The following is a 17,252-nucleotide window of genomic DNA, read 5'->3' on the forward strand; positions in this document are numbered from 1 at the left end:
CTTTCCCCTTGTCTTGCTGTACTTGTTATCACCAAGACAATAGACTACAGCAGCTAAGAACGTGAACCCAGGAGATAGCAACCTGGGACTGAATCTCAAACTCTCCTGACTGTGTTAACTTCTCTGTGCCTCAGTTTTCTCTCTCTGCAAGATGGGCTGATGGTAACAGCCTACTGCACAGGACTGATGTGGGCATTCAGTGGTCAGTACACGAGGAGGGCTCAGACCGGCTTGGTCTGGGATACCTGTGTCAGGGACCACCACTGTATTTCCCTGTCATCCTTCTGGATAGGCCTCAGTAATAGGAATGTGGGAGTAGTGGCTAGGGGTCTAAGAAGCCCCCTTACTCAGCATTGATCCTGGGCCCATCTCTTTTGCTGCCTCTACAAGATACAGTGATGAGAACGGCCATAGCCTTCCCTTCCCTCTTCCCATGCCTTTCTGGGAAAGATATTTTCTTTCTCAAGATTGAAACTAGGTAGGTAGAGAACATTTTGCAGTTTTAATTAATACAGATTTATCTACCTCCCAGGGCTGTTTGCAAGATTAATCCCTACCCAATGCCTTAAGCTCCTTAGCAGACAGACACTGTGTTCTCACCAAATAAGCTGGACTTGTGATCTTAAGCCTGATTCTCTCAGCCACTGCCCCCTCTTCTCATATAACGGCCTCCTTGCTTGCCTTAAATTGGTTGGTTGGTCCTTGTGAATTTGAGTTTATCCTCTGCCTGGTGCAATTAAGTGTGAAAATCCTTGATCCTTGCCTCGGGTAAGGGGAGGTAGGGATATTTGTGTGGTCTGGGGAGGGCACTGAGCTTGAATTCAATCCTGAAGTGATTTTGACAACCGAGGCTGTGGTCCCTGACCCCCTGGGTAGGTTTCCGAGCAACTCCTGAAGGGTTGAAGACCGGGGACGTATGGTGGGGGGAAGGGGCACAGAGGGGAGAATGAGCAGAGTTGGAGGATATCCATGCATGCATCTGCTAACTTGGTAGAATAGCTTGAAACCACAGTCCCCGAATTAGTCATAGAGTTGTGTTTAGAAATGGTTGCAGGATATCACTCTGCTCATCAACTTGTAAAAGCTTCTTATGTATAGGGTATATCAATATAAATAATTTGCATTTGGGGTTTGCCCAGCTTAGTGCTTTGCTTTTGTTGATTTGATTTGTTCTTATGTGAGCATCTTATTCCTTGAAAAAACCCCAAAGAACCAAGTGTTACAAATGTATCCCTGCTCTTTGTTCATATTTAAAATTTCATTCCCTAATACATTAGCACATGTCTTACCAAGCTGCAATGACCTGGGTAAATCAAGAGGAAAGAGGGGGTAGGAGGCTCCTCGGAGGCTCTGTGCATCAAAGAACCATAATAACACGTTAAAAGAATGCCAAAGAATACACTCACTAAAATGAAAATTAAAGCAAACTATCTCTTTGCATATGCCATAATTACATCAGCAGGTTAATGTGGAAAAAAATGCTGATTTTTATGTAAGTTAACAGTGGAAAAGGCTGTAGTTCTCACCTCAGCCTTGCTAATACTCATCAAAACAAATCAGAATCAGATTCTAATAGAACTTCAAAAAAATTGAAGGCAGAATTTCTTAAGAAAACTATGTAACATCAGAGGTCTAGGAATATGCGCTATGAAAAAATAATAGCATGCCCAATAAATTTGATAAATATCCCATATTATAATATCCCAGGAATTCATAAGAATAAGCATGTTAAACATTCTAAGAAGTCTGTAGACAAATGAGTTTCCTACTTTACTCAAACAAGGAAGCCTGTTGACCACATAGAACTTACTGAACACCCCCTGAAATCGTTTTTCATCTAAATATCTTTGGAATTTATTCTGTAGGTTCTAGGAGGAAGCTCATGTGGACTTCTCAATATTGGTGATAACTGCATCTGAAAAATTTTAAAATACCCAACGCCTTCTAAAGAGCTGGGTCCACACTGAAGAATAGAACTGGTGACTGACCATGCCTATTAAAATCTCTAAAACAATGGTTCTCAAACTCTAGGATGTATCAGAATCGGCTGGAGAACTGGGCTCGTAGAGTGGGACACGGCCTATACCTCCAAACTTTTGCCAAGGTTCCCAGGAGATCCTGATGCACACCAAGCTCGAGAATTTCTGCCCTAAAAGCTGGTTGCAGAAATGGAAACGAGTTCAGGAAAAAAAAAAAAAAAAGGTTTTAGCCTGGCCTAAGAGCGTTTCTACATGCTGAATCCACAAGTGTGAATCTGCCCAGCTGGGAACTACAGCAGTGCTGATATTTGGGAGCTATATTGTTTGCTTTGCCCCAGATATTGCCCATCAGAAAATAAGGATAACTAAACATAAGGAGCCACAAGATACAGCTCCACTGGTCTTCAGAAGTCTCCATGCCTAATCATTTATCCACCTAGGATATCAGATAATAGAAAGGTTGCCGTGGGAGCTTGGGAATGAAGGACCTGAGACCATCATTAATCCTTTAAAAAAAAAAAAAAATCTCCAAAAGTGAGCCTGAAATATACCAAAATCTACAATCTTTTTAATGGCTTTTACAATTTATTACATCAGTATGTGTACCACATAAAAAGCCTTCATCACTTCCAACTCTTTTTAATTTGTAATAACTGACTCAAGAGCAAATGCCAAAGAGTTGTTTCCAGGTAGCCTTTTTTAGAAAATGGCTTATCAAGTCATTAAAAGATTTACAACAGGCTCTGGATAATGGAGGTGAGTTTGTTGCTCCCTTCCCAGCCTACTGTCAGACATGGGTGCTCCCCACTGGACCCAGGTAGAGTGTCTCCACTTGGATGGAATAACACTGCATTTCTTTATCTTCAGTCTATTATGCATCCAGCTCACGAACTTTAACCAGTCACCCATCCCTGCTCTGTTAGAGAGATTGACTCTTACTAGAATCAATTAGGTCTGCATATTTGCCCAAATCAAACAAGCTGAGACAACACTGGATTAAGATTTGGAAGTGGTGGGAGTTGAAAGACACTGAGGAAGAGAGACTCTTTGAAGAAGCTCTCCTGTGAATAATAGATACTATAAATTATAAAAGTTATTTGATGATGCCTAAGGGTATTTTAATGCTACCAGAGTTATAATAGAAGGAAAAAGCACTCATAATTTTTTAAAAGCTCAACCCTTTCATTTATTAAAGAAAACAGTGAGATTTCTAAGCACTTGCTTAGAAGGCCCATGTATCTCAGACAAGTATGATTCAAACCATGCCATCACCACTGACATTCCTATCCCACCCAGGATTGCACTAGGAAATCCCCACATATATTTTCTTGTATGGTGAGTCTGGGACTCAGTTTAATGATTGTATCATAGTCATGGGCTTCAGCTCTTAACATGGTAGTCCAGTACTGATAAAACCCAATAACAACTTACTGATATTAACTCACACCCTGTTAGAAAATTCCTGTTCCTATATCAACGTTCAGTGATTTGGGAAACTTTTTCTTAAAAAACCTATGTATTCAAGAAGTACCTAATGTGAATCTGATTTTAACATTTCATCTATTTCTAAGATAGAGTTGTTTATTCTATCCGATGGAACTCTTAAAACATGGCTTTTATGTCCATAAAATGGTACAACTGGAAATAAAGCCATACCAACATAATCCTTATTAAAATTCCCCTTAATAGCTTTTTCATGTCTTTTCTGATGATCAAATTGCTCTCCTCTCTAGAGATATGTCTGACCCTTTCTCAAATCTTCTTCATTCTGCTTAAATCCTGTAGGAGCCAAAGGATCCTAAGAGAAGTCAACATCTCTTCCTACTTTCTTGGGTCACCTTTATCAAAAGCTGTATGCACTACAGTCCTGATACTTCTTTGGTGTTAGTCATTTAGAATCAAAGGCAAAGAGCTCACAGACAGACACACAGGCATAATGAGCACAGTCCCTTTCTTGGCAAGGAAAGGAAGGGTCACTGGCAGCACCAGGATTAGAGACAGGGCTTTGTGGAGTGATTCTACATTAGTCAGTATTCCTCCCTGGATAAACCTCATCCTTCAAGTTTATCCTCTTTTAGGTAAAATAGAGATAACAATCCAAATCTGACTGCCTTGAAAGGTTATGTTCGAGCCTCAATAATCAATAATAGAGGTGAGTGTAAAATATCACAGTTGACGATGATCTCTCTCACTTTCCAATTCTTCCTGAAATGTCCTCAGATTTACTGTCCTCAAACCCAAGTCCAATTGCATAACTTTCTTCTCCACAGATTATTGGTTGCCCATTATCTACAGAATAAAGACCAAACTCTACATGGTAATCAAGATCCTTCCCCATATATGCTTCTCCTGCTACTGCTCTCCATGGTCCCAGACCAACCACACTGAATGGATTGGTACTTCTTGAACATTTGAAAATTTCATGTGTTTTCATGTCTTGGTCTTTGCACAAACTATCTAATCAGTTCCTGACAAAATCCTGCGCCTCTTTCCACGATCTGTTTGAATGTAATATTCCCTTAAGGATAATTTCCCTTATGGCATCTATTCATGCAATTATTATAAAGTGTTATTCACATGCCAGGCATCAGAATTGTATAACTTCATTGTCCCTACCATAGCAGTTTGTGTGTATTTCTAATGTAGTGCTCATTTTAGCCTGGTTTGTGGGATTTTTTAATTATTTAACTTTATGTCCTTACCACTGACTGGAAGCTTTTTGAGAAAAAAACCTTATTTGTTGTTGGTCTCCATATCTCCATGCTAGTACAGAGAAGGCACACAGCAAATGTCTGTTGAATGAATAAACAATGTCATATTTAACTTGATATGTTCACGGTTTTGTTTTTAAGAAAGTCACATGAGTTTAATGGTGCCTTATAAATTCCGAGTGGAAGAAGAACAATTCCTGCCATTTTTTTCTTCTAGGAATGGGTAGTTGCAAGCCACCTTTATAAAGCCTTTAGATCTTATTATTATTACTACTAACTAAATAAGCCATGCTCTCACCGGATGCTTCCCTCTACCTCTTCCCCATTTTTATCTAGGGGCCACAAGTGGAGCAAAGTTGAGCTTGACGCCAGTCTTCTTGATTTGATCTCCCCAGAGACAACCAGGCTTCTAGTTTCATGTCCAGGATCATCTCCAACAAATGGCTTGGGTTTCTCCATAAAGCTGATCCACCAGCTCTGAGTTTTATACCCCAAAGCTTACCAAGATAAAGAATAAGGAAGCTGTGGAGATATAATAAGCATCCATCAAAAATATTAGGAACATTTCTCTAGAATTATAGAGCTCAAACATTTGGAGAGGGTGTGTCAAGAGTGAGTCATAACAAATAGCAATAATAAGTAAGGCAATTAGTAGAAAAGAGGGCACCACCCACACAGAGTAGTTCCTGAGGAATTTTAATTTAAATTCCTGGGTCCGCTTCATTCTGAAGAAATGAGGTACTTTTTAACTGTCAAACACCTGCTTGATCCCAATAGGGGCAAATGATCCTAAGATAAATCAGCATCCCTTCCTGCTTTCTTGGGTGTCCTCCCTCCTCATTGTCAATACATCGCATCGATTTTCTATCCAGAACAGATGCTTAATATGAGTTCTTGCTCTTAGATCATCTTTTTCCTCCTTAATACCATAAGAAAGAACACAATGGGGTGATTTCTGTGCAGAATTATAGCCTGATGGCTAAAAGAGGCATATTTCTTTCAAAATAGCAATTCTGCAAGTACCCCGTAGACCAGAGGGTTAATGAAAGAGACAGAAGAGGCAATAAACTGGGTTAAGATGAAGATGGATTGGAGCTGTATCCATACGGTGGCAGTGTGTATTTTAGGAATATACTGGAAGGGTGAGGAAGAAGAGTGTATTTTAGGAATACAATGGAAGGGTGAGGAAGAAGCTTGGGGAGACAATTTCTCAACCCAGGGCTAAATGACTATCATTCTGAGTTCCCCACAACCATTCTACAGGCATCTCTTTGATCCCCATAATGTCATGGAACATAACAATTAGTAGCCTAAGAAGGGATATTCCCTCCTGCCTATGCTAAACCTGGGGGGGCAAGAGAGTGACTAAAATGTTCCAGGCAACCCCAATATTTAGAGGAAGGCTAGATATTCTTTTCTTCAAGTGAAAAATGAAGGCTCCAAAACAGACTATCTAACATTATTCCACTGGTTAAAAGTTAATAAACACACACTCTCTCTCTCTCTCTCTCTCTCTCTCTCTCTCTCTCTCTCTTAAAAACAGATTAAAGGAAAATGCAACAAAGTGTTTACAGCTCTTGTTCTCAAGTGGTAGAGCTATGGATTATTTTATCTTGCTTCTTTTTATCTACATTTTCTACAGTAAACTTGTATTACTTTTCAAAGAAAAAAATATATATATTTTAAAAGTCTCTCCCTTTTACTAGATATTCTTGCCCACTGATAAAGATTTTTATAGAAATACAACTTCCACTGGCCAGAGGAGATCATGTGATTAGGAGGGTGCTTCAATGACAAGGGAAGGCTGAAGAGTCTTCGTTTTCAGGGTTTTGGGGGGGTTTTGTACTTTTTCTTTTCAGTTCTTAGAAACATGAGAGTGACCTCCTGCCCAGAGAAGTGACCTTGGATTTAAATGTGAAATGCTAGCCCCCTCATGTAAACGCCTAAAAAAAAAAAAAAAAAAAAAGGGATTTCACTCAAGAACAGGAGGTGAAGTGTTCTCTTTTCTGTGTTGACATATGATGCAACCATCAGATCTCTTGCAAGAAAAGGGATGTTGCATCTCTCAGATACCAGCACCGCCACCCCTAACTGCCTGCCACCTCCTCCATCTGCAAAAAGCATTTCTGGTCTCCCTCTCCCTTCTTCAAGATTACAGCAGCCATAGTCCTCCACGGTGAGACCCAGAGTGCAATCAAGAGCAAGAAGGTGGTCATTTGGGGAGAATTCACTTTGCATTTTATTGCTTTCTTTTGTAATATCTACTATGATGGCAGGTTCATGAGCCTCTCAATTTCCCAAGGTTCTGTGTTTTCACTTATTTGCTTGGCTGTCAGTAAGAGACAAAGCATACGCCTCTCTAAAAGGTGCCCAGTGGGGTTTTTAGTCTATTTTTTAATCTTCAATAAGATAGTAAGACTTCTTAGCCCTCATGAAATGACATGATGTCTGAGATTTACTCTAAACTATTCTACCAAAGATAAAAAGGCTGGGTGGGGAGTGTGGCAACTAATAGCCTCTCCCTGCAGGCTCCTGCAGGCCATTGGAAGTCCCTCACTTCTCTCCAAAATAGAGAAGCCAAAACATTCTCTCCCCTATTAAACCCCCTTCAAATAATCATTGTTTTCAAGTTGCTAATCTTCTCTTTTATAGATGGAACATGATCAAGACCCCATCAGGGTTTTGAGATGATTCTTTCACTCTGAGCACAGCCTACACAGAAGTGTCTAGCAGTACCCTGTAGAATGTGGATGTACTTTGGACCCATAGATTTCAGATTTGATATTTCAACCAAATTTCTTAGACATCAGAAGAGGCATTTCAATGTAATTCTATGGTCACATATGTATACTGTTAATTTTGCCCACAAATGAAAGAGTATAGTTGCTTTTCATGAATAGTTCACCATTCAACCTGGCTGCCATTGATAGGATACAATAGACTTCCCATATTCTTGAAAACTTTAACAGCTCCAATGATGACCTTGGATTGCATAGGAAAGATAAGATAGAAATTTGAAACCAGAAAACACCTAAAAGCCTTCTAGAGAGATGCTCCCAGCTTAATAATGGAAATAAGATCTTATTGTATAAAAGAAACAAAAAGACATAGGCATTGAGAAAAATATCTGGATTTAGTTTCACAACAAATGACATAATTGATTTATTCCCAAAGAGAAAAGAAAAACTTGAACCAGTCGAGAGCATGTGGGTTGAAAAGAAACATCTTTCTTTAACCCAGTATGGATTTTCAATCTCAAATGCACAAGCATTGTGTTTTACTAGAGCATTTTAAAGTGTGGTACTTCATTATATAATCAATCAATCCGTTTGGTCTCCCAAATAATATATATTGAAGTACTTTTAAAACTGCAAATGAAGAACAATGCAAGACATTGTGACTTCTAAGTTGGCATTTTAGATTTTATGGTGTTAAGTTCTTTTATATGATCAATGTAAATGTTCCCTCTGGGGGCCTCCATTTCCCCTTGTTGTCTCCTTGTTTACATTGGTATGTGGAAATAATGCTTAAAAAATAGATGTAAAGATTCATGTTCCTACACTTGCTACATTATATAGTGTGGCAATGAGGAAGAAATGGATCAAATGAATGCTAAGAACTACTTTTGCTTTGTCAACCTGACCTTTAAGACAGACTGACTGGATGTGAAGCCTCCAAAACATTGCTCTTAAGCGGGGTTTGCTGACCAGGAGCTTGCATCAAACATCTACCACACAGCATTGATAAGAAGCAGGCATTGAGGAGAAATGGATGCTAAAGAATAGACTTCCAGGAAGGAAACTTACAGCACTAAGAAAGCAAAGAGTGAGGAGAAACAGTTTCTGAGGGCTAAGAGGAGCATTCCCAAAGAGCTGAAGTAAAGTTGAGATACCAAGACATCTCTCAGATCTGCTACCATTCCAACCCTGAATGTACTTCCTCCTTACCTCTCCAAGAATCATGTTCTAAAAAGTTATAGAATGGTAAAGTCAAAGCCTATGTCTAATGGAGACATTCCACCGGAAACACTCCTATGGCCTTTGATAGAATTATTTCCTTGGCTAAAAGCTCACAATATGACAAACGGGCCCATTCCACTCCTCTAAGGTTCAATGGATGCAGTGGTACTTTATAACAGAAAACATTTATACTGATGTCCACTGTTATAATTATTAAGAAAGATTTTCATCATGAAGACTGTTTATCCTCCATCAGGATGAACACGAAGTTTACTTTTAGGCTAAAACTAAAATTAGGGTTGCAGTAACAGTGGCTAAGTAGTATTTTTCTAGCTCTGCCTCTCACCAGAGTTTTCACCTCCACTCAATTATTCAAAACAATATAAGCAGTATAATTCAAAACAACATTAGCTTGAAAATAGAACAGTCTAAGATATGAAACAGAGTTGGAGACTTCCAGCAAGTCCTTTGGCTGGGATTTGACACCAACCATAGCTCTCCTGCTGCTCCAGAGGCATCTATGCCATTTCTAGAAGTTCACTGAGAAATGTCCTGCACAGCCTCCTCTGCCCACATGCAGACTGATTCCAGACCGAGGTCACACTCTTTATTCTCTTCCCTCTTCTGGGGTGGTCCAGTAATCCCTTCAGCGAAGTAGGAATGGGGCTCTTCCCAGTCTTGGGCAGTGTGTGATTATTCTCGAGCTGTAATGCAAGAGTTGCTAGTCTTCTTAGAGTGTTAACAGACATTAGAAGACAGCACTCCTTTTCCTTGTGTTGCCTTCTTTCTCTCAGGTCCTATATGAGTCGCTGGAGAGAACATTCAAAGAATCTTCTGGGGCATTTGCAGGGGACTAAGATGGTGGATAGGAGGCAGAACTAGCTTGCAGCTCCTGCTTGGATGCACAGAGCAGCGTGTAGAGACTCATATTGTGAACTTTGGCTCCAAGAACTACACAGGAACATACCAGGAAAACCAAGAGAATCCACAGACCCTTTGAAGAAACTGGGTCACCATTACAGGCTCCCTGAGATGCCAAAAAATTGTGAGCTTGCTTGCTTTCTCAATGGGGAGGCTCGTAGTCTGGGGCAAGTTCTCAGCCCTGGTCACCAGCTGCCAGGAAATAAACCCAGTTCTGTTGGTGGGGCATAGTGGGAATGAGACCAGCCTGTAGGACTTTGGGCTGTGTGGGAGTGGGATGAAGCCTGTGACTGCTAGCTTTCCCCTACTTCCCTGGCAACCTGTGTGACTCAGCAGAGGCAGGTCAAAATCCCCCTGGGAATATAACTCCTTTGGACTGGGAATCACACCCCCATCTCCCACAGCAGTCACAGTAAGCACTTCCCAAGGAGAGGCTGCGGTCAGACACTCCTACCTCTGCCTCCACCTGGTGGTCTTTCTCTACCTACCCTGGTAGCCAGAGACAAAAGTAATAATGTCTTGGGATCTCTATGACCCTGACCACTGCTGAGAAACCTGAATACTGAACCAGATGTCCCTAGGGCAAGTTTGCATCCTCCCTATAGGATTACAGCTGATGTGCTCTTGAAAGCGCCACCTCCTGGCTGGAGGCCAATCAACACAAAGCCAGTGCACTAAACAAAAACACAACGAAAGACCCTCACAGAGTCCACTTCACTGTCCTGCTACCTCCACAGGAGCAGGTGTTGGTATCCAGGACTGCAAGACCTGAAGATGGATCACATCACAGGACTCTTTGCAGACACTCCCCAGTACTAGCCCGGGGGCCCAGTAACTCCACCGGTTGGCCAGACCCAGAAGAGCAAAATCAATCACTACGGTTTGGTTCTCAGAAAGCCCCATTAGGGGAAGAGGAGAATACCATATCAAGACTGCCCCGTGGGACAAAAGAATATGAGCAGCAGCCCTCAAATCCCAGATCTTCCCTCTGACATAGTCTAGCCAAATGATAAGAAACCAGAAAAACAATTCTGGTAATATGACAAGACAAGATTTTTTAACACCCCCAAAATATCATATAAGCTCACCAGCAATGAATCCAAACCAAGACAAAATTTCTGATCTGCCAGAAAAAGAATTCAGGTCAATTATTAAGCTAATCAAGGAGGCACCAGAGAAAGGTCAAGTCCAACTTAAAAAAATCAAAAACATGATATAGGATATGAAAGAAAAATTCTTCAGTGAAACATATGCATAAATAAAAAACAATCACAACTTCTGAAAATCAAGGACACACTTAGAAAAACGCAGAATACACTGGAAAGTCTCAACAATAGATCAAACAAGCAGAAGAAAGAACTTCACAGCTTGAAGACAAGGCTTTCGAATCAACCCAATCCAACAAAGACAAAGAAGAAAGAACGGAAAAAAGTGAACAAAGCCTCCAAGAATCTTGGGACTTTGTCCAAACCTAAGAATAATTGATGTTCCCTAGGAAAAAGAGTAATCTAAAAATTTGAAAAACATTTTTAAGGGAATAATCAAGGAAAACTTCCCTGGCCTTGCTAGAGTTCTAGACATCCAAATACAAGAAGCTCAAAGAACACCTGGGAAATTCAACGCAAAAAGATCATCATCTAGGTACATAGGCATCAGGTTTTCTGAAGTCAAGACGAAGGAAAACATCTTAAGAGCTGTGAGGCAAAAGCATCAGGTAACCTAAAAAGGAAAACCTATCGTATGAATAGCAGATTTCTCAGCAGAAACCCTACAAGCTAGAAGGGAATGGGGTCCTACTTTCAGCCTCCTTAAATACAATTATCAGCCAGGAAATTTGTGCTTAGTGAAACTAAGCTTCATAAATGAAGGAAAGATGCAGTCTTTTCCAGACAAACAAAGGCTGAGGGAATTCGCTACTACCAAGCCAGCACTTCAAGAACTGCTAAAAGGAGCTCTAAATCTTGAAACAAACTCTTGAGATACACCAAAATGAACCTCTTTAAAACATAAATCTCACAGGACCTCTGTAACAATAACACAATGAAAAAAAAAAGAGGTATTCAGGCAAAAGATAGCACAATGAATAGAATAGTATCTTCTGTCTCAATACTAACATTGATGTAAATGGCCTAATTGCTCCACCTAAAAGATACAGAATGGCAGAATAGAGAAGAATTCACCAATCAAGTTTCTGCTATCTTCAGGAGACTCATCTAACAAATAAGGACTCACATAAACTTAAGGTAAATGGGTAGAAAAAAATAGTCCATGCAAATGGACAAGAAAAGCAAGCAGGAATACCTGTTTTTATATCAGCTGTTTTTATATATTTAAACAAACATTAAAGCAACAGCACTTGAAAAAGACAAAGAAAGAAATTATATAATGACAAAAGGACTAGTCCAGAGGAAAACATCACAATTCTAACTATATATGCACCTAACACTGGAGTGCCCAAATTTATAAAACAATTACTACTAGACCTAAGAAATAAGATAGACAGAAACACAGTAATAGTGGGGGACTTTAATATTCCACTGACAGCACTAGACAGGTCATCAAGACAGAAAGTCAACGAAGAAACAATGGACTTAAACTATACATTTGAACAAATGGACTTAACAGATATTTGCAGAACATTATACCCAACAAATGCAAAATATATATTCTATTCATCAGCACATGGAACATTCTCCAAGAGAGACCATATGATAGACACAAAACAAGTCTCAATAAATTTAAGAAAATCAAAATTATATCAAGTACTCTCTCAGACTACAGTGGAATAAAACTGAAAATCAACTCCTAAAGAAACCATCAAGACCATGCAAATACATGGAAATTAAATAATCTGCTCCTGAATGCTCATTGAGTCAACAATGAAATCAAGATTAAAGTTAAAAATTTCTTTGAACTGAACGATAATAGTGACGCAACCTGTCAAAATTTCTGGGATACAGCAAAAGTGGTGCTAAAAGGAAAGTTCATAGCACTAAATGCCTACATCAAAAAGTCTGAAAGAGCAAAAATATACAAATCTAAGGTCAAACCTCATGGAACTGGAGAAACAAGAACAATCCAAACCCAAACCCAGCAGAAGAAAAGAAATAACAAAGATCAGAGCAGAACTAAATGAAATTGAAACAAAACAAAACAAAACAAATACAAAAATTAATCAAACAAAAAGTTTGTTATTTGAAAAGATAAATAAAATTGATAGACCATTAGCAAGATTAACCAAGAAAAGAAGAAAGAGGATCCAAATAAGGTCAATTAGAAATGAAACAGGAGATATTACAACTGATACCACAGAAATACAAGATTATTCAAGGCTACTATGAACACCTCTATTTGCATAAATGAGAAAACCTAGGGGAGATGGATAAAGTCCTGGAAATATACAACCCTCTGAGATTAAACCAGGAAGACACAGAATCTGTGAACAGACCAATAACAAACAGCAAGATTGAAATGGTAATTTAAAAATTGCCAACAAAAAAGTCTGGAACCAGAAAGATTCACAGCTGATTTCTATCAGACATTCAAAGAAGAATTGCTAACAATCCTATTGACACTGTTCCAAAAGATAGAAAAAGAGGGACTCCTCCTTAAATCATTCTATGAAGCCAGTATCACCCTAATACCAAAACCAGGGAAGGATACAACAAAAAAAGAAGACTACAGACCATATCCCTGATGAGCATAGATGCTAAAATCCTCAACAAAATAATAATTAACCAAATCCAACAGCATATCAAAAAGATAATCCACCATGATCAACTGAGTTTCATACCAGGAATGTAGGGATGGTTTAACATACATAAGTCAATGTGTGATTCACCACATAAATAGAATTAAAAACAAAAATTATGTGATCATCTCAAAAGACACAGAAAAAGCATTTGACAAAATCCAGCATCCTTTATGATTAAAACCTTCAGCAAAATTGGCATAGAAGGGACATACCTTAATTGACATAAAAGGGACATGCCTTAAAAGCCATCTATGACAGACCCACAGCCAACATTACACTGAATGGGGGAAAATTGAAAGCATTTCCCCTGAGAACTAGACCAAGACAGGATGCCCACTTTCACCACTTTTATTCAACATAGTCTTAGCCAGAGCAATCAGACAAGAGAAATAAATAAAGGGCATCCAAATCGGTAAAGATGAAGTCAAACTGTCGCTGTTTGCTGATGATATGATCATATATCTAGAAAACCCCAAAGACTTATCCCAAAAGCTCCCAGAACTAGTAAATAAATACAGAAAAGTTTCAGGATACAAAATTAATGTACACAATTAAGTAGCTTTGCTATACACCAACAGTGACCAAGCTTAGAATCAAATCAAGAACACAACCCCTTTCACAATAGCTGCAAATAAAATAAAATAAAATATTTAGGAATATGCCTAACCAAGGATGTGAAAGACCTCTACAAGGAAAACCACAAAACACTGCTGAAAGAAATCATAGATGACACAGACATATGCAAACACATTCCATGCTCATGGATGGGTAGAATCAATATTGTGAAAATTATCACACTGCCAAAAGCAATCTACAAATTCAATGCAATTCTCATCAAAATACCACCATCATTCTTCATAGAACTAGAAAAAAACAATCCTAAAATTCACGTGGAACCAAAAAAGAGTCTGCATAGCCAAAGCAAGCCTAGGCAAAGAGAACAAATCTGGAGGTGTCACATTACTGGACTTCAAACTACACTATAACGCCATAGTCTCCAAAACAGCATGGTACTGGTATAAAAATAGGCACGTAGACCAATGGAACAGACTAGAGAACCCAGAAATAAAGCCAACTGCTTACAGCCAACTGATCTTTGACAAAGCAAACAAAAACATAAAGTGGAAAAATGATACGCTGTCCAACAAATGGTGCTGGATAATTGGCAAGCCAAATGTAGAAGAATGAAACTGGATCCTCATCTCTTACCTCATACAAAAATCAACTCAAGATGGATCAAAGATGTTAAATCTAACACCTGAAACCATAAAGACTCTAGAAGATAACATCAGAAAAACCCTCATAGACATTCGCTTAGGCAAAGACTTCCTGACCAAGAACCCAAAAGCAAATGCAACAAAAACAGTGATAAATAGATGGGACTTAATTAAACTAAAATGCTTCTGCACAACAAAAGAAATAATGAGCAATGTTAACATACAACTCAGAGGGGGAGAAAATCTTCACAAGTTATACATCTGACAAAGGACTAATATCCAGAATCCACAAAGAACTCAACCAAATCAGCAAGAAAAAAATTAAACAATCCCTTCAAAAATGGGATAAGACATGAATAGACAATTCTCAAAAGAAGATGTGCAAATGGCCAACAAGCATATGGAAAAATGCTCAACATCACTAATTATTAGGGAAATACAAATCAAAACCACAATGCAATACTACCTCACTCCTACAAAAATTGACATAAAAAAAAACATAATAGACGTTGGCGTGGATGTGGTAAAAAGGGAATACTTTTACACTGTGGTGGGAATGTAAACAGGTACAATCACTATGGAAAACAGTGTGGAGATTCCTTAAAGAACTAAAAGTAGATCTGCCATTTGATCCAGTAATCCCACTACTAGGTATCTACCCAGAGGAAAGGAAGCCATTATACAAAAAAGATACTTGCACACACATGTTCACTGCAGCACAATTTGCAACTGTAAAAATATGGAACCAGCCCAAATGCCCATCAATCAACGAGTAGATAAAGAAAATGTGATACACACACACACACACACACACACACACACATATATATATAAAATGGAATACTACTCAGCCATAAAAAGGAATGAAATAATGGCATTCATATCAACTTGGATGGAACTGGAGACCATTATTCTAAGTGAAGTAACTCAGGAGTGGAAGACCAAACAGCATCTATTTTCATTCATGTGTGGGAACTAAGCTATCAGGACGCAAAGGCATAAGAATGATACATTGGATTTTGGGGACTTGGGGGAAAGGGTGGGCATGGCGAGGGATAAAAGACTACACATTGGGTACAGTGTACACTGATCAGGTGATGGGTGCACCAAAATCTTAGAAATCACCGCTAAAGAACTTATTCATGTAACCACCCTAAAAATGTATTGAAAAAAAATAATTTAAAAAATTTAAAAAATATTTTTTAAAGAATCTTCTGTAGCAGCTCTCTCCATGACCCACTGAGCCATGGTACTTAACTGACCTCTATTCCCCATGTCTCATCCCTTAGGAGGAGTTTCCACCCATGAGTGTCTCAGTCCTTCCTAAAAATATACACAAGTGGAGATGTGCCGCTGAGCTGCAGGCTCTTAGAGTAAGACCACTACAGACCAGTGATGCTCCATCCTGCTTCCTCCCTTGGTGTTTTTCGTTCAGGGCACACTTTCAGACACTAGAATTTTGGCTGCACAATTGAAAGCATTAAAAGGCTCAAAATAGCAGCAAAAAAGTTGGCAATAATTATAACACAATTGCTACACAATGTCTCATGGCGTATATAAAAGTATTCACAGTTACTGCAGTATTCATTTGCACTCTCTTCAGTATTATGATGCTGTTTGAATAGAACCATTTCCTGCCCTAACAGTTGCTTTACAGACTCAAGATTCAGAGGTCTGGCATGTGTCAGCACATGTTATGTTTTTGGAATCCACATATATATCATATTCTTTTGATTTAATGTTATTGCAATTATGAGATACAGCTGTAAGAGAAGAGTTTCAGATTAAGAAGAAAAAACTTTACAGATCGATCAAAATTAGGAATCCCTAAATACTAAAAGCAAAATGAAACAAAGTAACCTGTAATGAGAGGAACCACTCATTAACTAATTTTCCCTAAACATCCTTAGCAGAATACGACCCAAGATAACACAACTAAAGTAAACAACTCTTGAAACTCTTTTCAGTAATCAATTGTTGGTATTACATGGTTGCTATTCTGAGAATATTGCATGTGTATTGTGAAATGAAACAAATTATGTTATTGTCACTTTAAACTCATTCTTTTTAGCACCGGAAAAGGAAATACATGTGTAACACCATTATGGTTAAGTTAAAATTCTGTAGTTCTGAATGTGAATCAGAATAATCTACATAAATTCAAGACATATTTTGTCTTTAAGACACTACACATATTCCTTTGCTCTGAAAAATGAAGAAGGCCAAGAAACAACGACAGCCCACTCCTACTAAGCTCCGGTAGAACTCAAATTGAGCTTTCTAAATAACTATTTGCACCAAAAGGAACCAGGATCCCTTCGATAAATGCACGATCCCAGTGTGAGGTAAGAGCTACACACGGGGGACCTGGGACATCTTGTCATACAGAAAGTAAGGAAGCCTTCAAAGTCCTCTGAGTCCATGCCACCAAGACTCAACAGCCAGCCTGAAGAGGCAATTATTGGCCATAAAAATTGGAAATACATGTATCTTTAAAAATAAAAAGCTAGGAAAATATTTGGCAATATGCCTTAAGAAACATTTTTTAGGCCAGGCGCATTGGTTCACGCCTGTAATCCCAGAACTTTGGGAGGCCGAGGCAGGTGGATCACCTGAGGCCAGGAATTTGAGACCAGCTGGACAACAAGGCAAAACCCCATCTCCACAAAAATACAAAAATTAGCCAGCTGTGGTGATGTGCACCTGTAGTG

General features: G+C 38.9%; 1 protein-coding gene across 1 annotated transcript in view; it reads right to left on the minus strand.

The window, feature by feature from the left end:
• Window positions 1-17,252, minus strand: part of NCKAP5 (NCK associated protein 5) — a 983,044-nt gene that overhangs the window by 920,865 nt on the left and 44,927 nt on the right. The window lies entirely within an intron of this gene.

This window comes from Macaca mulatta, chromosome 12 (assembly GCF_049350105.2).
Source record: "Macaca mulatta isolate MMU2019108-1 chromosome 12, T2T-MMU8v2.0, whole genome shotgun sequence".
Taxonomy (NCBI): Eukaryota; Metazoa; Chordata; class Mammalia; order Primates; family Cercopithecidae; genus Macaca; species Macaca mulatta.